Here is a 22,862-nt window from a genome sequence, read left to right on the forward strand (position 1 = left end):
AACATCCAACCCACTAAGCCCAGTGCCCCGCAAACTGCTTGATTATCTTTACCGAGCGCTAACAGAGCTCCATGTCAGGCAGGGTAAAAAGGGGACACCAGGAGGGGGAGACTCCGGGCAAGCGCTCTGCATTCCAGGTGGGTCCCCAGGAGCAGGTGTGACGGGAAGGGACGAGAAGGGGGGCAACTTCCACGCAGGGGAGAGAAATAAAAGGAACGCGGAGGGGCGCGCAGAGAAGCCGGCGGAGGACAGTAGGGGGTGAGGGGCCCGGGATGCCTGGCGGCGCGTTCCAGGGTGAGGGGACAGCCAGCCTCTCCCTTGGGGGGGAAGGCCAGAGGGCCGGGGTCGGGGGCGGGGAGGGAGGTGGGCCCCAGGCCGGCGCGGGGGCGGGCGGCCTCGCGGCTCCCCGCCCCCGGCCCGCCCCTCCGCGGCGCCATTTTGCAGGCGGCTGTCGCGGGGACCAGAGGCAGAGGCTGGAGCGGCGGCGGCGGGCACTGCGGCGCGGAAGCGCGGCGGCAGGACCGGAGCCCAGCGAGCTGCAGCCAGGTGAGAGCCGGGCCGCCGCGCCCCTAGCCCAGCCTGCCCGGTTGCGCTTGCCGGGTCGGGCCGCGCCGCGCCGTGAGGGACCCACTGTGTCCACGAGGCCGGCCCGGCACAGCCCCCGCGCGCTGTCACCGGCCCCGCGGCGCGGCCTGCCGCCCCCACCCCGGCCAGTCGCTGTGGGGCCCGTGGATGCGCGGCGACCTCCAGCCTCCTCCGGGCCCGCTCGGGTGCCGGGACGCTCACGGCTATCCGCCGCGGGAGCCGCAGCGCGCTCGGGCCCTCAGGCCGCGCCACGGGGAGTCAAGTGGGGTCCCCCCGGGACTGGGCTGGCCGCCGCTGCCTCTGCCCCGGCCTTCTGCCCGCGCGCCCTGGGGTCGCTTTCCCCTCGCTCCCCGCAGGAGGTGCGTGCGCGCACCCTGGCGCCCCCCGGAATTCAGGGTCATCAAGAGGGGCGGCGAGTGGCGGGGCTGGGGGTGCCGCCTTTTCCATTTTTGCTTTCTTCTCTCCTACAAAGGCTGCGCCAAGTAATTTTATAAGCAGCTGCTCCGACCCAGGCCCTGTCCCTCTGCCTGTCTCCCGGGGGTCGCGGGTTCTCCTTGTCACCGTGCTGCAAGGAAAAAACTGACATTTCCGAAATGTGACTACTTTAAGGGTGCAGAATTTTCTCCTTCCTTTGACTTTATATGTCCCCTTGGTGGGTAGCTGACAGGAACTGGGCCTGCAAGCTGGGGGTTTTAAACATGACTGATGGGAAATTCTTGATTAGCAGGGCACGGGGTAAATGAGGGCAACTGTAGGTGGAAGAAAGTCACTCAAGGGGTTTCTGGGTTCTGGGGCGTTAGCAGTAGGTGCTACTTTTATTCTGGCAGTGCTGGGAGAAGGGAGGGGGAAGATGCTGTCCCTTCTGACATTTGGGTCATCCATGTGCAGAGAAGGCTGGGATGTGTGAGGACGTGGGACCGGGAGTCCCGAGACTGTCTGATTCGAGCTGTCACATTAGTTGGCCATGTGACCTCCTTCTGCCAGTATCTTCCACTTTAAAAAAGCCGCAGGCTAGAACCTGGGGTGTCTGGAGCATTTTATTATGTTTTTGCGTTTGAATGCTGTTAGGCGGGACGGGGTCGGGGTGGGGTGGGGGGCGTCACCATTTCCAGTAGTCTATATCCGCCCTTCACGTTCTCACTTAACTTGACCCACTTGGCTCCTTGAAGGTGTTTGATTTTGGTGAGATTTATAAAGGGCCTTTCAGCTCAAAAATTCTGTACTGGACTATTGTAGACTCTATCAGGGTCACTTGTGAACCTATCACTACTAGTCTCTTTTCCACATATCCAAAATTTAGTAGCTTTGGGGCACCGACCTTTTAAAAAGGCCAGCAGTGGGCATGCACAGTGTAAGCCTTTGTGGCACACCTGCTGGTTAAAAGGAGGCAAGCAAGTGTGTCCAGCCCGCTACCTGTTTCACCTGACAGCTTAAGCATGAGCTATCTGCTTTCCAGACTATTTCCTTTGCCAAAAGGTATTCATTCTTTCTTTGAATACCAGCGCATTTTTCTTTTGGTTTCTTTGCTTAGAGTGGGGAGTGATTTTTTTTTTTTTTTTTTTAAAGAAACTAGGTATTTCAAGAGCTTTTCATGTTGATAGTTTTTTAAAAATTTTTCTGCTAGTTCAATGGCAGTTATGTTTTCTGACTGTGACACAGGCAATTTAGGTGAGGTTTAATGTCTGTTACGATGTTTCAAAAATGCTCATGAAAGTGCCTGGCTGGAATACTGGAGAGGGTTTTGCCAGGTTTTAGGCTACACTCCAGTTTGTGTAGCAAAGGCTAGTGACTTGGAATTGCAGAAATGAATTAGTTAGATGGTCCAGGAGTAAGCTCATGTAGCCTCTCAGTCCATACAAGAATTTAGCTCCAGGAATTCATTTTTTTTAATCATTAAAAAAAAAATTATTGATTGATTTTAGAGAGAAAGGGAGAGAGACAGAAACATCAATCTATGTCTGTATGTGCCCTGACTGGGGATTGAACCAGCAACCTCTGTTCATCTGGACCAGGGGTCCCCAAACTAGGGCCCGCGGGCCACATGCGGCCCCCTGAGGCCATTTATCTGGCCCCCACCGCACTTCCTTCCGGAAGGGGCACCTCTTTCATTGGTGGTCAGTGAGAGGAGCATAGTTCCCATTGAGATACTGGTCAGTTTGTTGATTTAAATTTACTTGTTCTTTATTTTAAATACTGTATTTGTTCCCGTTTTGTTTTTTCACTTTAAAATAAGATATGTGCTGTGTGCACAGGGATTTGTTCATAGTTTTTTTTTATAGTCCGGCCTTCCAGCGGTCTGAGGGACAGTGAACTGGCCCCCTGTGTAAAAAGTTTGGGGACCCTTGATCTGGACGATGAGCTATCTTGCTAGGGCGATCAATTCACTGCTGATAAAACCCAATCAGTTGCCCTCAAGGAGCCTAACCTGAAGTCTAGTTTGTTGGATTTTGGAAATCCTGAGTTGGCTGTCGTCTTCTTCAGTGTCTCTAAAGACAAACCTGGGATCCATTTATGGACTAATTTCTGGTACCACTAGGAATTTCCTCATTTTGGTTAAGGGAATAAAAGTCAGCAGCTATAATTTGCAGTTATATAGGGCTTTGTACTTGTAAAGGAAAGCTTTTTAAAAGCGTATTTTTATTTAATACTCAGGCTTTTTAAATTTAAACATTTTACAGTTCTTCCATGACCTGTTTCCAGGCCTGGCCTATAAAACTCCCAACACACTAATCCCAAAGCCAGGATAACCTCATTAATTCATTTTCACTCCCTGCTGTTCTTCTAGTTACTCGCTCTCCTCAGAGGGCTGCATGGCTGGCTTTCCTTTTATTCTCTTGCTAGGGAGCATTCCTGCTCCAGGTTAAGCTGTGCATTACTGCCCCGGGTTTTAAACAAGCCCTTTGTGTGCTATATGGCACTCCCTTCATTTTTCTCCCTGGCTGTGCTCTTTCTAGCCTGTTATTTTGTCACAGGTTCTAGATTGTTGGCTCTCCAATAATTGAGGTCTGCTTGCAGTTTAATACTTTTCATAGGCCTTTCACACATTTAATGTATTTATTGAGAGGCTACTGTGTGACTGGCAATGTTGTTGATGCTCTGGATGCTGCATGGAGATTCCCTACCCACATGGAGCTCATGCACTGGTGGGAGGTAGACAATAAGACTTTGAGCTTTAAAGTAGAATCTGGCAGGATTGGGGGCATAAAATGTTTGGTTGGGAGCTGAACTTTTAGGAAGGGTAGACTGGGAATGCCTGAGTCATCCTTGAATGAAGATGTGGAGGAAGTGAGTCATAGCTGGAGGAAGATCATTCATTCTGGGTGAGGAAATAGCAAATGCAAAGGCCCTGAGGCAGGAGGAAAAAAGCATTTATTTATTTACTTTAAATGTTTTTTTTTTAATTCAGTGAGAGGAGGGGAGGCAGAGACAGACTCCTGTTAAGCACCCCAATGAGGATCCACCTGGTAAGCCCTCTAGAGGGCGATGCTCTGCCTATCTGGGGCTTTGCTCCATTGCTTAGCAACTGAGCTCTTTTTAGCACCTGAGGTGGAGGCCATGGAGCCATCCTCAGCGCCCAGGGCCAACTCACTCCAGTTGAGCCATATCTGCAGCAAGAGGAGAAAGGGAGAGAAGCAAGAGAGGGAGGGGTGGAGAAGCAGGTGGTCGCTTCTCCTGTGCCTTGACTGGGAATCAAACCCAGGAGATCCACATGCCAGCCTGATGCTCTACCACTGAGCCAACTGGCCAGGGCCTACTTTTAACTTTTTTTTTTTGTATTTTTCCAAAGTGAGAAGTGGGGGGAGGCAGACAGACTCCCGCATGTGCCCAACCAGGATCCATGTGGCAAGCCCTAGGGGGTGATGCTCTACCCATCTGGGGCGTTGCTCTGTTGCAATCGTAGCCATTCTAGCACCTGAGGCGGAGGCCATGGAGCTGTCCTCAGCGCCCGGGCCAACTTTGCTCCCATGGAGCCTTGGCTGTGGGAAGGGAAGAAAGAGAGAAAGAGAGATAGGAGAGGGGGAAGGGTGGAGAAGCAGATGAGCACTTCTCCTGTGTGCCCTGGCAGGGAATCGAACCTGGGACTTCCACATGCTGGGCTGACGCTCTACCACTGAGCCAACTGGCCAGGGCCCTACTTTTATTTATTTATTTATTTATTTATTTATTTATTCATTTTAGAGAGGAGAGGGAAAGACAGAGAGAGAGAGAGATGAGAGACAGAGAGAGAGAAGGGGGGGGAGGAGCAGGAAGCATCAACTCCCATATGTGCCTTGACCAGGCAAGCCCAGGGTTTCGAACCGGCACCTCAGCACTTCCAGGTCGACACTTTATCCCACTGCGCCACCACAGGTCAGGCCCTACTTTTAATTTTTTAAAAATATTTACTAATTTTAGAAAGGGGGAAAGAGTAGAGAGAGAGAGAGGGAAAGAAACATGATTTGTCATTTCACGAATTTATGCATTCATTGCTTGATTCTTGTGTGTGCCCTGAGTGGGGATCAGAGGGGATCAAACCCATAAACCTGGTATATCCAGATGACATAACCAACTGCTTACCAAGCTAGGGCAGAAGAGAACATTTATTTTTGAGGTCAGAGAGACAGCGGGAATTGGATCATATTAAGGTTATGTGGTAAAGTCCTGTAGATTTTACGTTTTTTTTTTTTAAGTTTAAAATTTTCTTCTTATTGATAGATTTGAGAGAGAGAGACAGACAGAAACATCAGTCTGTTTCTGTATGAGCCCTGACTGAGGATTGAACTGGCAACCTCTGTGCATCTGGATGATGCTCTAACCAACTAAACTATCTGGCCAGGGCTGTAGATTTTACTTTGGGGGTGAGTGGTGAGAGCCATTGGAGGGTTTTGAGTAGAGGAGTGATGTGGACTGACCTAGCTTTTAACAGGGACATGCTGATCATTGCTGTGTGAGAACAGCCTGAAAGCAGGGAAGGTCGGGTAGGTAGCAGGACCACCTGCTAGTGCTGACAGTGGTGAGTCAGACCAGGGGGCCTGGGATGGGGAGGTAGTGAGAAGTGATTGGCTGCTGAGGTGGGTCTGAGGAGATTGCTGATGGACCAGACGTGGAGGGTGAGAGAGAGAGAGTTGAGGGCAATGCCAAGGTTTCTGACCTGAGCACTTAGGATAAAAGTAGCCATTGATTCAGATGCCCGTGGAGCAGTTTTAGGGCATGTTAGGTTGTCACACCAACTTGACATACCCAAATGCAATGGTGAAGGTGAAGCAGAGGGCGGGTATGTTGGGGAGAGCCTTTTGCATGGCAATGTAAGTGTCTCATTGTCCTTTATGTTCATTTTTGTCTCTGACCTCAGGCAAGTCCCTGACCTTAGGTCTAAGTGTGGCCTCTAAGGCTGTCATCTACTTATGCATTAACTATTTCTTGTACTCTTTAGTGGTGTTACATGTTATGTAGGCCTGGAATCTAAAGATAGCACAAAAAACAATCTATCAAAAATGACCCTTGACAAGTTCCTAAATTCCAAGAAGTGAAATAGACATGATTTGCATATATACTCTATAAAGAAATATCTAGCCTGACCAGGTGTCATTCTGGGACATGGAGGACCCAGATTTGAAACCCGAGATCGCTAGCTTGAGCAAGGGGTCACTCACTCTGCTGTAGCCCCCTTGCCCCCCATCAAGGCACATATGAGAAAGCAATCAATGAACAACTAAGAGGCTGCAACAAAGAATTGATGTTTCTCATCTCTCCCTTCCTGTCTGTCTGTCCCTATCTCTGACTCACACTCTGTCTCTATCAAAAAAAAAAAAAAATCTAAGTATTCAAATGTAGTGAATGCAGTAGTGAACAGTGTATAATTTCATAGAGGATCCTACTTAGGACTTAAATCAAATGTTCTCACTGCTATGAACTTTAGAATTAGATTGTACATTAGCTTCAGCAATTTGACATTATAGGTCATAACGTCTTCCTATTTGCCATCCTTTTGACTTGAACTTTCCCTTATTCATTGTTTTCTCTCTGCAGTCTTAAAGAGTTTTTCACTTTCCTCCTTCAGTGGGGAGGGACGTCTGCTTGCCTGGCTGCTCCAAACCATGGCCTTCCCTGGTCAGTGGTCAGGATAGCCTCTTTGTTCATGGGCTCTTTCCATAGGTGTCTCCCAGAGCAGCTGACCCCTCAGGCTTTCTTGTTTCAGCTGTCCTGTGTCGTCTCAATGAGTGCCTGGTGGAGGCTTGTCCAACTGGACGGCCACCTCTCTTTTTCAATATATGTGAATCATATAGAGTTGAATCTCTGTATCTCCTGAGTTGAATGTGAGAGCAATTTAAAAAGACATACTTTTCCTCCCTAGGAACCTCTCCCAGCACTAGGGAGGGCTATAGAAAGACTAGACAACCCTATATGATAGGACCAATGCAGTAATGATGGCACCAGTGGGCATCACTGTGCTGGGCACTTGAAGTCATCATCGTTTGTCCTAATAGTTGGCAGGCAAGGTGGTTCTGGTCTGCATTTTATCAATGAAGGAAAAGAGCTACATCAACTTTTCTAAGTTAACTCCTGGCTCTTGAATTCTGCTCTTAATGTTCCAGCAATCCATGGAGTCCTCAATGATAGAATGCTGTTACCAGGTCTTGTCTGGGTTTTTAAGTTCCTGTTGGCACTAGGTGGGTGCCAGGTGCTCCGCCGGCACTTCCGGTGTTCACTGTAGCCGTTTAATCACAGCAGTTCTATAGAGTCATTCCTACTATTCCCATTTTATAGCTGAGAAAGGTCAAGTTTGGTGGGAGGGCAGTCCCTTGCCTAAGGTCATAGAGCCCCAGCTGGCAGAGTCAGAATTTGACCCCAGGCTGGTCTGATTGTCAAGTTTCAAGTTACACTTGAATCATGCTGTCCATGTCTTTCTGGTCCCAATGCTTCTCAAGGGTTTGGGGTTGAAAGTAGGGTCATGCTGAGGAAGGTGGGAATGGCATTCAGATGGAAGGAACAGGATGAGCAGAGGTGGAGAGGTATGTGAGCAGGTTGACTGTATCAGGACCCTTGGAGGGAGGCTGAGGATGTAGTGATTGAACGGGTATCCAGAGCGTTAAGATCCTCTGACACTATATTATGGCGCTTGAATTTTGTCTGGGAGGCCAAGGAGAGATTTCTTGAGCAGTGTGAAACCTGTTAAGATGTGGTTTGTAGGAAACTCTCCAGGACAGCTTGGAGGGCAGATTGGGAGGAGGCTGAGGGCTGAAGGCGAGCAGGACCCTTCTTTCTCCTGCCTTTCCCTTATCCCATCTGTTGTTCATTCCTGGCTCCAGGGTTTGCCTCTCTGCACCCTAGCTTGAGTCCTTCATTCCTACTCTTGTTTCCCATGTTTGTTCCAGTAGGGACCTGCCCCAGCCTTCCTCCCCAACACATTCACCTCTTCCACATTGTCTTTCTTTGAGGTGGCTTTCCCTTGTTCAAGCGAACACACAGATCACTGGCTCTAATTTAACCCGCTTTAACTTTTTCACCCTGGACCTTCACTTTACAGGGCTCGGCATCATGACTTTGGCTGGCCTCCCTGTTTCTGATGGAAAGCCCTGCTGGAAGCTCGGTTTCTCCTGCATTCCACTGCACTTGGGATTTCAGCCTCAAATGTGGTTTGGCTTTCTTGTCCCTTCTGCAGTGCTGGCTCCAATCCTTTGCTCTCTCTAAAGGCAAATCACCTGGCACGGGGTACACTATCTTCCTTGTCTAACATGCTAGGTTCAAAGGAGTTTCCTATTCAGAAGGTCTGGGGTGGAGCCTGGTCATTTGCATTTCTAACCAGTTCCCAGGTGATGAAGCTGCTGGTGAGAGAGCCCCTAGCACCTGTTTTATTTTTAAGATTTTTATTTATTGATTCTACAGAGAGAAGGATAGGGTAGGGGGAACAAGAAATATCAGCTCATAGTTGCTCCGCTTTAAAGTTGGTCTTTTTATTTTATTTTATTTATTTTTTACAGAGACAGAGAGTGAGTCAGAGAAAGGGATAGACAGGGACAGACAGACAGGAACGGAGAGAGATGAGAAGCATCAATCATTAGTTTTTCATTGCGTGTTGCAACACCTTAGTTGTTCATTGATTGCTTTCTCATATGTGCCTTGACCGTGGGCCTCCAGCAGACCGAGTAACCCCTTGCTGGAGCCAGTGACCTTGGGTTCAAGCTCGTGGGCTCTTGCTCAAACCAGATGAGCCCGTGCTCAAACTGGCGACCTCGGGGTCTCAAACCTGGGTCCTCGGCATCCCAGTCCGACGCTCTATCCATTGCGCCACCTCCTGGTCAGGCAGTTGTTCCGCTTTAGCTGTTCATTGATTGCTGTCATATGTGCCTTGACCGGGCAAGCCCAGGGTTCTGAACCGGCCACCTCAGCGTTCCAGGTCAACGCTCTACCCACTGCGCCATCACAGGCCAGGCTATCAAGAGTTCTTTATATGTTCAGACATTATTTCACAAATTATTCCACAAAAATATGGTATGGGGGAATAGATGCACAGTTTGAAGTATTAGGGAGTGTAACTGGCTTGCCACTTCAAGTTTTCTGTTTCATCTAAAAATAATGTGAATTTAAAATTCTATTCCAGAAACATCAGTGCTGGGTTTAATATGAAACATTTTTTTCTCCTTAATCTTTGCGTTAAAGTGAGTGCTCTTTTATATGTCGTATTTGATCCTTCTTTCACTGTGTTTGAGAAATATGCTATTAAGGTTTTCATTTTTTGGTAATAAATTACAAATATTGTAATGTGGTCTGTGCCAGGCTTTAAAACTGTATCTGTTAGTCTTTCGTTCCCCTTCCTTCTCTACCCCAAGATTTTATAAATTAACCTATATTATCTTGATTAAAAAATATATTATTTGGCTATAGTCAATCTATTTGTGTATGAAGTAAGGGTTATTTTATCCTCTACATTTATTCCAACACCATTTATTCATTGAGTCATCCTTTTCTTATGAACTTAAAATAGCACCTTACTCATGTGGCAAATCTTTAGATCTGTATTGGGTCTCACTGTTGTTTTATTCCATTTTTCTGTCTATTCCTTTGCCATGACCTTGCTATTTTCATCATTCTAGTCACTTTGTTGTAGGCTTTACTATCTTATCTGATAGTGCCTGTGTTCAATCCCCCCCCCCCCCCCAGTATTTTGCAGTTTAAAGTTTCAAAATAACTTCTAATGGGTAATTTCATGAAATGTTTTAAGTTACTTTGGGGAGACTTGTGTTTATCACATTGAATTGTTCGGTCACAAACAAATCTTTTGATTTATGCAGGTCTTTTATGTCTCTTATTTTTCTAGTTTCCCCCTAATAGACGGTCTGCAAGTTACATGTTTATTGCTCTTTATTTAAAAGTATTTGCTGATTAAAATGAGATTATTTAGCCCTGGTTGGGTAGGTCAGTTGGTTAGCAGGTCCTCCCCATACGCCAGGCTTGCAGGTTCGATCTCCAGTTAGGACACAAACAAGAATCAATCAATGAATGCATGAATGGTTAGAACGGCAAGTCCATTCTCTCTCTCTCTCTCTCTCTCTCTCTCTCTCTCATCAATAAATAAAAAAAGGATATGCTGGCAGTCTGTCAATCTTATAACTGACCACCTGTATTATTCAGGGTAGTTATGCTAGCAAAATCTGTGTCCAAACAAAATTAAAAATATTTCTTTCTTTTTTTTTTTTGCATTTTTCTGAAGCTGGAAACGGGAGGCAGTCAGACAGACTCCCGCATGCGCCCAACTGGGATCCACCCAGCACGCCCACCAGGAGGGGATGCTCTGCCCATCCAGGGGGTCGCTCTGTTGCGACCAGAGCCAGTCTAGCGCCTGAGGCAGAGGCCACAAAGCCATCCCCGGCGCCCGGGCCATCTTTGCTCCAATGGAGCCTTGGCTGCGGGAGGGGAAAGAGAGACAGAGAGGAAGGAGAAGGGGAGGGGTGGAGAAGCAGATGGGCGCTTCTCCTGTGTGCCCTGGCCGGGAATTGAACCCGGGACCGCCGCACGCCAGGCTGATGCTCTACCACTGAGTCAACAGGCCGGGGCCAAAAATATATATATTTCTTGCTCACATTTTTTCTAGGTGGTTCCTCCCCTCAGTGGTGAGTTGGAGAACTAGGCTCCTTCCATCTTTAACACAACTGAAGTTTGCTGTGGCATTTTGTGCACAGAAGATGTTTCTAAGGGCTAACCTGAGAAGTAGTTGTATTTTTCCCAGTCTTTTTGTCCCATCCTAGATATGAGGGGGATGGGAAATGGGGTCCTTTTGTGTGTCCTTGAGGAAAATCAGCTGTCTGCTGTGCCACCTAACTGAACTCTGTTATTTTTGCTTTTTATTTGTTTCTCTTGAATTTCTTAACAATCGTAGTAACTGCAAATGATCATTTTGTTTTTTTCTTGTGGTCATATATTTCTTTTTCTTGTTAAATTGTAGAGTACTTACAGAACAGTTTTAAATGTGACAGTGGCTCTCTTATTCTGTTTTTATTGGAATACAATATTGTATATAATCTTTTCTTTTTTTTTTACAGAGACAGAGAGAGGGATAGATAGGGACAGACAGACAGGAACAGAGAAAGATGAGAAGCATCAATCATTAGTTTTTTGTTGCGACACCTTAGTTGTTCATTGATTGCTTTCTCATACGTGCCTTGACCTTGGGCCTTCAGCAGACCGAGTAACCCCTTGCTCAAGCCAGTGACCTTGGGTCCAAGCTGGTGAGCTTTTTCTCAAACCAGATGAGCCTGCGCTCAAGCTGGCGACCTCGGGGTCTCGAGCCTGGGTTCTCCACATCTCAGTCCTATGCTGTATCCACTGCGCCACTGCCTTGTCGGGCTGTATATAATCTTCAGTGATATTAAAGGCGTGCCGTATTTTCAATATCTTTTTCACTAAATTACAGTATTATACATGGTGTTTTTGAGTGAACAGACTTTGTCACCTTGACATTTGACCCAGGCATTTTGTATACTAGAGAAATTCTTGGTAGCATCTGTCCTTGTTATTGTGGTAATTTTCCAAATAAGTTCGGTTTTCCTGCTGATTTTAGGATGACCTCAAATTTCTTGCTGGAGGAACTCTGTGAGTCGGAGCTTTCCTTCCAGTTCACCCAGAGGGCTTCTGTTCTCTAGCCACACTGTCGTGCTGTGCAGGTGCAGCCACACTTGTCTTTTATGCCAGGGATTCTGACCTGCAGTTTTTGAAAATGTTTTCTCCCTCAGAATTTTTGTGGATTCTTTCTTCTCTCCCTTTATCCTTTCAGCCCTGTGAAAAGAAACTGAATAGGCCAGCAAGATTGATTTTGCCCTTTCTGTTCAAGTTCTACTTTTTCACACCTGCTTCTTGACACCCAGCGTGAGCTTGGGTCCTGCATTTCCAGGCTGCCCAGCCTGCAGCTTGCATTTCCCCTGTTTTGACTGACTGCAGCGGAGTGTGGTGTTTGCATCCTGGGCTCTTGGGTTCCCAGTTGGATCTGCTGTAGATGCTACCAGGAGGGGCCTTTGAATGTGGTGGGAGCAGGAAGCTCCTCTTTACCTCTCAGATGCCCTGGGAGGTGTGTGGGGTGGGGAATATTATTATTTCGTTTGATCAATAAAAACGGACATGGGGTCCAACTTGCTTTTTCTTGTGTTTAGTTCAGTACTTAGGATGATGCTCCAAAGGGGCTGAATTCAATTCAATTTCTGTTTTCAACTCTGAGATCTTATATTTATTGTTTTGTTTCTTGAATAGGTGTTGGTCAACTCCTAAAATATACAGTGTGTCCATAAAGTCATGGTGCACTTTTGACCATCATAGGAAAGCAACAAAAGACGATAGAAATGTGAAATCTGCACCAAATAAAAGGAAAACTCTCCCAGTTTCATACCTATTCAGTGCAGTTCGATGTGGGCTCACGCACAGATTTTTTAGGGCTCCTTAGGTAGCTATCCCGTATAGCCTCTACAGACTCATCACTGACTGATGGCCTACCAGAATGGGGTTTCTCCACCAAACTGCCGGTTTCCTTCAACTGCTTATCCCACCGAGTAATGTTATTCCTATGGGGTGGCGCTTCCATGTAAACGCGCCGATATTCACATTGCACTTTGGTCACGGATTCGAATTTAGCAAGCCACAGAACACACTGAACTTTCCTCTGTACCGTCCACATCTCGACTGGCATGGCCGTGGGCTGCTCTGCTGTATACATGGTGTTACGTCATCATCTGTGCATGTGCACATGCTGCCACATCATCCTACAGAAACTGGGAGGGTTTTCCTTTTATTTGGTGCAGATTTCACATTTCTATCGTCTTTTGTTGCTTTCCTGTGACCGGTCAAAAGTGTACCATGACTTTACGGACACACTCTATTTTGCAGGGTTTGTTTTGATTGACTTATTTTTCATTAATATATACATCAGTGTAAGTATTTACAAAATTTACGCATAACCTAATAAGCTGTGTATTCTGGTATTTTCTATTCCTGTTTCATGAAAAAAAAATTAATTGTAATGCCTTAAATTGATTTTGTGGTCTGGTCATGAATACATGGCTCTGAGGTAAAGCATTTGAGATGGAAAGGGTATTTATTCATCAATCCAGTGGTAAAGGAGCCACATGACGTTCTGTGGGAATGACAGTGGAGGGGGCTTATGGCACAAAACAACATTAGAAAGAAGAAAGCTTTATTAAGATATAAATCACATATCATTAAATCTTCCCTTTTAAATGATACGCTTCAGTTTTTAGTATATTCACTGACTTGTGTAATTATCACACTAATTTCAGAACATTTTTATCCCCCCCAAAAGAAACTCCATACCTACCTATCCGCAGTCACTCCTCATTCTGGGCAACCATGACCCTATACTATTTCTGTGGATTTACATTCTCTGGAAGTTTCATATAAATGCAATCAGTATATGTTGTCCCTTTTGATTGGCTTTTTACCTAGCATAACGTGTTTATGACTTAACCATGTGGTAGTACATAACAATGCTACATTTTGTTCAACCACTAATCAGTTGATGGACAGACACTTGGGTTGTTTTTCCGTTTTAGCTGCTGTGAAGGTTTTAGAGTAGTCCTATTTTCAGTTCTCTTGGGTAAATATCAAGGAGGAGCATTACTGGATTATATGGGAATTCTATGTTTACCATTTTGAGGAACTGCTGAACTTTTCCAAAGTGGTGCATCAGTAATATATGATGGTTCCAATTTCTCTACATCCTCAGCAACAGGTCTGTCTTTTTGAGTATCACTATCCTAGTGGATGTGAAGTGGGATCAGAGAGAGAGAGAGAGAGAGAGAGAGAGTATGTGTGTGTGTGTGTGTGTGTTTAAGTGAGAGGAGGAGGAGAGAGGGAGAGAAAAGGGAGAGTGAGAAGGGAAGAGGCAGATAGTTACTTCTCTTGTGTGCCCTGACTGGGAATTGAACCTGGGCCATTCATACACTGGGCCAATGCTCTATCCACTGAGCCAACCACACAGTGTAGTTTTCATTTGCATTCTCCTGATTCTAATCAGGTGGAACATCTTTTCATGTGTTGTTGGCCGTGTATACGATGTAGGGCCTGCCGTTGCAGCCATGCACATATTGGTTCTCATTGGATTCAGACAGACTGTAAAGAAACAGTGGAGCCAAAAAATGGTGGGCCATTCCTTTATTAAAGTCTCGCACTGGCCAATGAGCAAACAGGCAGGGGCAACACTTCCCTGTCACTCAGGGCTCCCAAAGCCACTGACGCATCGTCCGGTTCTTCCTAGAATCAAAGGTCCCACCAGTCTCAGCAGAGCTCCCAAAGCTCCTCAGGTCTGGTTTCCCGTCTGCACACCTTCTCTTTCCCTGCCGACACGGCTTCTTCTTCAGCACTCCATTCTCTCAGCTCTCTCACTCTACAAACATGGCTTTCCTCTGCCTCTTCACTCTCTTTTCAAAACTTTCTGGCTGAAAAACCTCTCCTCCAGCAAACATTAGCAAGACAATGGCCCTTCCCAAGCAGGAAGGTAATTTGCAATTTCACAGACCACATATACCTGGCACTGCCCAGCCCCATGCAAGCTATAATCAAGCACACTTGAAAATCATATTTTACAAACTTAGTTGACGAACATGTATGTTTCTGGAGAATTGTCTATAAAAAGCCTTTGCCCATTTTTAATTGAGTTATTATGTTTTTATTGTTGAGTTGTAGGATTTCTTAATATTTTATTTATTTTTATTTTATTTATTCATTTTAGAAAGGAGAGAGAGAGGGAGAGAGAGAGAGAGAAGGGGGAGGAGCAGGAAGCATCAACTCCCATATGTGCCTTGACCAGGCAAGCCCAGGGTTTCGAACCGGCAACCTCAGCATTTCCAGGTCGACGCTTTATCCACTGCGCCACCACAGGTCAGGCGATTTCTTAATATTTTATATACCAGTCTCTTATCTGATATATAATTTACAAGTAAATTGTCCTATTTTATGGATTGTCTTTTCACTTTCTGATGTCCTTTGAAGCAGAAAAGTTTTAAATTTTGATGTAGTTCTATTTATATATGTTTTTTTGTTGCTCGTGCTTTTGATATTATAGCTAAGAAATCATTGTCTAAGCCAGTGGTTCTCAAAGTGTGCACCAGGGTGCACTTGTGTACCCTAGAAGATTTCCAGGTGTGTCCTGTGGCATTCCAGAGAAATATGTGCTTGTTGGGGACCAAAAAACCAACAAAATTTTTGGAGTTTAGATTTTTTGAGGAACAGGTGTGGGGAATTGGCTGTAAGCTGACAGTCTGCCCAACTCCCCACCTTACTTGCCTGATTTGGTTGCTAAAGGCTGTTAAGTTGTGGTGCTGGATTGTACTTTACACTATCCCCCATGTTTCCCGGAAAGACTGGAGGCAAGTTTCTTCTATCCTTTGTTTGGTGTCAAGTTAAGATGATATGTATGGTGGGGGTTTTCTGCACTCAACACAATTAAGAGTAAAAAGAGAGGAATTCTTTAATGTATTGACAAGGAAATGAGAGTTTGCCTTTCAAATACATGCCCAAACATTGAAGAAATCGCTAGGACACATCAGGCTCATGTTTCTCATAAACACAAGAATGAAAAAACTTAACACATTTGTGCCGGGACCTGCCGAATTTACTAAATCTTACTAAGAATGTATCTACATATATAAAAAGATAACTTTTTTGTCGTTTTTTTTTTATTTTTTTAACTCCTTTTTTACAAATTCTAAAAAGCATAACTCAAAAAAATGTAACATAAGCCCTGGACGGTTGGCTCAGTGGTAGAGCGTCGGCCTGGTGTGCGGAAGTCCCGGGTTCGATTCCCAGCCAGGGCACACAGGAGAGGCGCCCATCTGCTTCTCCACCCCTCCCTCTCTCCTTCCTCTCTGTCTCTCTCTTCCCCTCCCGCAGCTGAGGCTCCATTGGAGCAAAAGATGGCCCGGGCGCTGGGGATAGCTCCTTGGCCTCTGCCCCAGGCGCTAGAGTGGCTCTGGTCGTGACAGAGTGACGCCCTGGATGGGCAGAGCATCACCCCCTGGTGGGCGTGCCGGGTGGATCCCGGTCGGGCGCATGCGGGAGTCTGTCTGACTGCCTCCCCGTTTCCAGCTTCAGAAAAATGCAAAAAAAAAAAAAAAGTAACATAAAAATGTTTTTTTATGTCAAAATTTAATTTTGTTGTATTTATTTTGTTTAATTACCAAAAAGCATGCTTGGACTTTATATTTTTTCTTTAATATTTAACTTAATTATTATAACATATTTCTCAGAAATTTGTATGTAGTGCGCCTACAGTTATTTGTAGGATTTTAAATGTGCCCCAACTTTAAAAAGTTTGAGAACCACTGGCCTAAGCCAAGGTCACAAAGATTTACTCTTATGTTTTCTTCTAGGGTTTTATAGTTTTATCTCTTAGATTGAGGTCTTCGATCCATTTTGAGTTAATTTTTGTATGTGGTGTGAGGTAGGGGTCCAACTTCATTCCTGTACTGTGAGTTTCCATTGGTATCAGCATCAGTTTTTTGAAAAGATTATTCATTTACCCTTGTTGAAAACACACTTGATCATAATCACCTGACATAAATGCATAAATGTTAAGGTTTATTTCTGGATTTTTTTTTTTTTTTTTTTTTTTTTTTTTTGGTGACAGAGACAGGGAGAGGAATGGGTGGGGACAGAGACAGGATGGGAAAGATGAGAAGCATCGATTCTTCATTGTGGCCTCTGTTTGTTTATTGATTGCTTTCTTGTATGTGCCTTGACTTGGGGCTACAGCAGAGCAAGTGACCCCTTGTTCAAGTAAGCGACCTTGGGCTCAAGCCAGCCACAATGACGTCAAGCCAGCGATCCCAGGTCAAGCCAGCAATTTCATGCTCAAGCTGATGAGCCCGCACTCAAGCCGGATGAGCCTGGCTCAAGCTGGCGACCTCGGGGTTTTGAACCTGGGTCCTCGGTGTCCCAGTCTGACGTGCTATCCACTGCACCACCTCCTGGTCAGGATGTTTTGTTTTGTTTTTTTTTTAGAGAGAGAGAGACAGACAGACAGGGACAGACAGGAACAGAGAAAGATAAGAAGCATCAACTCATAGTTCCAGCACCTTGGTTTATTTGTTCATTGATTGCTTTCTCATATGTGCTTTGACCCTGGGGTTCCAGCTGAGCCAGTGACCCCTTGCTCGAGCCTGCAACCTTTGGGCTCAAGCCAGCAACCAGTGACCATGGGATCATGTCTATGATCCCACACTCAACCCAGCGACCTCAGGGTTTTGAATCTGGGTCCTCAGCATCCCAGACTGATGCTCGATACACTGTGCCACTGCCTAGTCATGCCAGAACTTGATTGTTTGAAAACTTTTTTTAGATTTCAAATCTGTGTGCCTGCCAGACCAGGCGGTGGCACAGTGGATAGAGCATTGGACTGGGATGTGGAGGACCCAGGTTCAAGACCTCGAGGTTGCCAGCTTGAGAATGGGCTCATCTGGTTTGAGAAAAAACTCACCAGCTTGGGCCCTAGGTCGCTGGCTCGAGCAAGGGGTTACTCGATCTGCTGTAGCCCCCCAGTCAAGGCACATATGAGAAAGCAATCAATGAACAACTAAGGGGTCGCAACGAAGAACTGATGATTGATGCTTCTCATCTCTCTCCGTTCCTGTCTGTCCCTATCTGTCCTTCCCGCTGACTCTCTCTCTGTCTCTGTAAAAAAAGGAAAAAAAAAATCTGTTTGCCCACTAAAATATCTTGGAATAATCTAATGCTGCCTTTGAATTAGAAAAAATAAAGTAACATTTAAACTTGAAGATTTTTCATATCATGACCCGATACACAGGAACTTTAGGCGGGTTGGCCTGGAAGTTGGGTGCTCTTATTCTAACCAGTCAGAAAGGGAGCGAGCGAGCTGTCATTTACAAGCTTTCCATTCAAGTTTTCGGCTTGGATACCTTTGATATTTAGTGCTTTTTCCTTTGGGGCACATATGGTGTCTCTTTTGGTTTGATAGAGCTCTTGGGCCTTAATTTCTTACTTCGGCTTTAGTAAAATTAAAAAATATTTGAATCAAATTGTGAGATTTAGTGATTCTTTCTAATTATATCCTTTCGGCTTTTTGCAAAAAAGAAAGAAGGGCTTCCCTTTGAAACACTTGTCTTAACTAGACTTAAGCACTCATTAGCCTTTGAGTTTGTGGACGGGGAACTTAATTCATGTAGCACACCACAGGGAGTAGCAATAATACCCTCTGTGCATTTCCTGGCAGTATTTTTCTCTCCACAGTTTCTAATAAGAAATGACATGGGGAATCAGCAGGCACAATGCAAAACGTCGAATCAATGAAGAGCAGCCCAAACAATCCCCGAATGAGTCTCCCCGACCTGCAGACCCACAGCATGTAGACCCACCAACAACTCAGTGTACTGGAGGCCCCCAGCACTACTGCTAGAAGTGATAACAGGGACCAACAAACCAAGCAAGCATCATCCTTAGTTGTCCTGAGAACAGAAGCTTCTAGAGAGAAATTGATCCTATGAGTGGCAAGAACAAAATGGAAAAGAAGCAGTGAACTTCATGACAGTGAGTCAAGCAACAAGACAAATGGATTTATGAAGATTGTCTAAGTGGATCTAAGATGTCCCTGGAGTAACTAGCAGGAAAGATTGATGCCCTACAAACTACAATGAATAATCCACTCAAGCTTATTGATGCCAAGTTCCAGCTGTTGGAAGCAAAGGTGGACAAACTGAAGGCAGATGTCTCCTTCCTGCATTCAAGATCCCTGCAACGAACTCCCCCTGTTGGAATCCTGTATCTGAGTCTTGTTCCAGACAGAAGCTGTCCTCTTTCAGCTGTCTCTGCATCCTCTGCTCTAGTATCTGATGCTGAGAGCAGTTTTTACATGTGGAAGGGCCGGTGATCACCTAACGGACACAGCAACCCAAGCACAAGGGAAGTGAAACCACAGCACCCCCCCCCCCCCTTCCCCCAGCATCGGTGAATGAGGCCACTGAGCACACATCCTGCGTGGCAAATGAGCTGCTTGCTCAACCGGGACCAGACACCACTCCCCGCCCAAGCCCATCACATGTGCCTGCAATTTAGCCCCCAGTTGAGGAATCTAAGAATAGATTTGTCAGCACCAGCAGCAGAAAGAAATGAGATGGGTCTGGATTCTGATTCTCCGGCTACCTCCAGCTGGGTGGCGTCTCAGTGCCCCCAGCTGTCCTTGAGGAACGGGGCTTCCAGATTTCTAAACCCTTTGCGTTCTTTTTTTCACCCACCTTTGTTGAGCCCCATCCTCAGGCGGGATGCTGGGTCTGACACTGAGGCCCAGTCTGGGGGACGCAGCCTGCCTGGAGCTCTGGCATGGCCATCTCCAAGTCTTCTCTGGTTCTGGATTCAAAGTTCTGACATTCAGTCACTTTAATCTGACTGCTTTCTAAGTAGGATCACCCCTAGACATTTTGAAAAGGTTTTAGGAAGTTTAGGAAGTGAGCGTACGTAAAATAGGCTTCTCAGCTTAGTTGTACTCCACCGTGCTTGTTCCCATGCTAAGGCACAGTTTATTAAGGGAAAAATGGAATCGTTTCTGTTAGCAGCATTTGACTTACTACCGCTGCTAAGTTCTTTGGGTTGCATGTTTAACTTGGTTATTTTGCCAGGAATATAAATCAGGTAATATTCCTTAGATCCTCAGGTCCTTAGGAAGATTGGTGAAGCCCCCAATTTTCTTGAATTACATGTTTAATATCCCAGTTGTAATATAGGATTAAATATATTAAGTAAAGGAAAGGCATTTTCAACTTTTTTTCTTTAAAGACACTTGAACTGACCTGTAGTGGTGCAGTGGGATAAAGCGTCGACTTGGAACGCTGAGGTCACCAGTTCAAAACCCTGGGCTTCCCGTGTCAAGGCACATACAAAGACGAGCAACAAGCAAGCAATGAACAACTAAAATGAAGCAACTATGAGTTGATACTTCTCATTCCCCCTCCTCTGTAAAATCAATAAATAAAATCTTTAGAAAGGCAGTGGCAAGTTAAGCATGTGGGCAAAGTTCTTTTTAGTGACTTGTGTTATGTAATGTATATTTATGAATTTTAAACTTTTTTTTCTATTCACAAATACAATACACGTTCATTGGTAATACGTAAAAGAGAAAAACAAAGAAATAAGAGATCATCTGTAATCTGACATCCAGGGAGATAACCTTTTTATTTAGCATGCCTGACTTGCCAAATAAGGGTAGTTTTTACAAAAAAAATGGAGATGTTCTGTCTTTTCCCTATTTAACAGATTATGACTTTCTCCATGTCATCAGATACTGTATTATAGAATGGCTTTGTAGTATTTTATCATAAATTATTTTACTTTTATAATTTGGCCAGTCCTCAAATTTGGACAATTACTTGTTCTATAACTAAAGTGAAATATAATCATATTTATTTTCCTAGAGCTATGATTTTATTGGCTATGCATTTTTAAAGGAATGACCCATAAACATTTTTTTGACCAAAAACATCTAGCTGAAAATGATGGTGACTATTTCTCTAATCTTGGAATGGGGAGGGACTTTCAAAGCACAAAAGTAATTGAGGAAGTTGCAAAAAGATAATTAGATTTGACATCAGAGAGTTTTTAAAGGTATCCTTTATTTCAAGTGATATAAACAGAACGGTGAAAGCAGTCATTCACTTTTTCTGGAGGAAATGTTTACAACAAAACAGAATTAATGTCCTTAATTTACAAGGAACTCTTACAAATGAATAAGAAAAAAAACAAATCTATTGAAAAAATGAACAAAAGGCACTTACAGTTTAAGAGAACTATATAGACAGGTGGATCAAAGAAATCAAGATTGAAACCAGATGTTATTATTTGCATGTCAAATTTGCAGAAGTTGAAGAATTTAGGAATGACAGGTGAGGTTAATATAGTGTTCTTCTCTTGGGTTTTCTTTATTAATTTGTCAATTTTACCAGGAGGAATAGGGAAGGTTTCTCATTTCCCACTTCTTATCAGAAAGTTTAGGAATAACTTGCCTGTGAATTTGTCTGATCCTGGCACTATTTTTGAGCATAGTTCTTTGCTTTTATCATTTTCTCTATTCGTATGTGGTTATTTGTTCAGGTTTTCAAAAAAAAACAAAAACAATTTTCCTTAAAAAATTGCCCATTCCAACAGCATTTTCAAGTACATCCATGTGCTTCCTTTGCAAGTCCTTAAAAAGAACAACTGAATGTAAAGGTGTGATGAGCACAAGCATTTGTATATATTTGCCCTGGTTTTCAGATGTTCTTTGTGATATTCAGCAAGTAGCTTTTACTTTTCATTGAAAAGGTTTTTGTTTTTAAAATCAGGAGTAGGTGTTTTGTCAACTCTGGCATCTCCCAGATTGATGCAATAATTTGGCTGCCCGAAGTTTCTGCCTCAGGATATTAGCTCTGGGGTTACATTCTTCCTGCTTCTTAAGTGTTAACATCCCTTTTAAAGGAAATGGTAAAATACAAAGATGACAATTCTCTATTCTCCTAAATTTTTTTAGTGAATTTTTTTTTTTCTATGAAATTAAGATTTGGGAATCACTGCATACAGTACTTTTGAAAACCTCATAAACAACAGAAGCGCTGTGAACAGTTTCTTATAAGTTCAGACTGGCCTTTCTGGGGGAATGTCAGGTGGTGCGTCATTGTACTCCAAATGAAGTTTCCTCTTACTTGCTCTTGGGGCCTGGGCTTTGATCTCAGCCCCGTGGCCTTGTGTGCAAAGGGCAGGTTTTCATGTTTTCTGAGTGTGTCGGAATGTATGCAGGGGAGAGGTGTTCCAGTGGTACTGTGATGCAAGTTCAAGGGTGCTCCCTGATAACTCAGGCTTGTTTTTGTTCAGTGACCCATTCTGTTTAATTCTTTGCATTTTTCTAATATCAGAACTTCTGGCACAATTCTGTGTTTTGGTCTGCAGGAGTTGTTTAGTGGAGTTAGAACAGCCCTCCCAAATACTTACCGTAACCATCAGCTTTAAAAATTATTTTCCATGGATGAAGACTTGACTTGGGCGGGGCGTGAGCACGCAGTACGGTGTACAGAAAGTTACTGTGGCGTTGGCCACCTGAAACCTGTATATTTATGTGACTCAGTGTCACCCCCGTAATTAAAAAAATGCTTCCCCAAAACACATCTTCATGGGGTCTCTGACTTTCACTTATCCTTTCAGAACTTTCTATGATTTGTAGCCAAAGTGACATTTGGTGAATTTGCAGCTTTGCCCTCATGGAACCTTTTTTTAAAAAATTAACATTTTATAAGCTCTTTAAAGGATTTACAAAGGAAGTGCACATGGTTTGGAAAGTAATTCTAACTTACCAGAATTGAGTAAAACACATTTTAGAAGTCACATCACCTCTTACACCCCCTAGACTTCATGCAGTATGATGTTTATCCTTTCTAACTCTTTTGTGTCCACAAATACATACGATATAATTACATGTTTAATAGAACTGGTATTATAGTATACATACTATATTATACATATTGTGTAATCTGTGTTTTGAAAGAACAGTATTTATGATTAGCGTTTATTTAATGGAAAACAAGATGTTCTTTCAAAGCTTTCGTTCCTTTTTTCCTCATGTTCTTTCCATTATTCCTGTCACCTTAGTGCCTCCCTTCTGACTGTAAATTTTTAATAAACCTAGCTTAAAATAGATTGATGGTTACGAAGATTTTATTTAGGGAAATAAATCACCTTTCTTTTTTTCTTTTTGCCTCGCATGTAAGGATGTTCTAGAAAAATAAAAACAGAATTTCTCCATTCATATTCTAATCTTGCAA

The 22,862-nt window shown here is 44.4% G+C and overlaps 1 protein-coding gene across 2 annotated transcripts in view; it reads left to right on the top strand.

The window, feature by feature from the left end:
- Nucleotides 1–432: 432 nt before the first annotated feature.
- SLC23A2 (solute carrier family 23 member 2) overlaps nucleotides 433–22,862 on the top strand; it is a 121,606-nt gene continuing 99,176 nt past the window's right edge. Inside the window, exons 1-2 of one of the 2 annotated variants that reach the window (XM_066237915.1) lie at nucleotides 451–546; nucleotides 14,802–14,946. The gene's annotated coding sequence lies outside the window, so the exon portion shown is untranslated. Of the gene's footprint in view, nucleotides 547–14,801; nucleotides 14,947–22,862 lie in introns of both variants that reach the window. The other variant, XM_066237914.1, reaches the window with a different exon arrangement.

The sequence above is a fragment of the Saccopteryx bilineata genome, chromosome 6 (genome assembly GCF_036850765.1).
Source record: "Saccopteryx bilineata isolate mSacBil1 chromosome 6, mSacBil1_pri_phased_curated, whole genome shotgun sequence".
In the NCBI taxonomy this organism is placed as follows: domain Eukaryota; kingdom Metazoa; phylum Chordata; class Mammalia; order Chiroptera; family Emballonuridae; genus Saccopteryx; species Saccopteryx bilineata.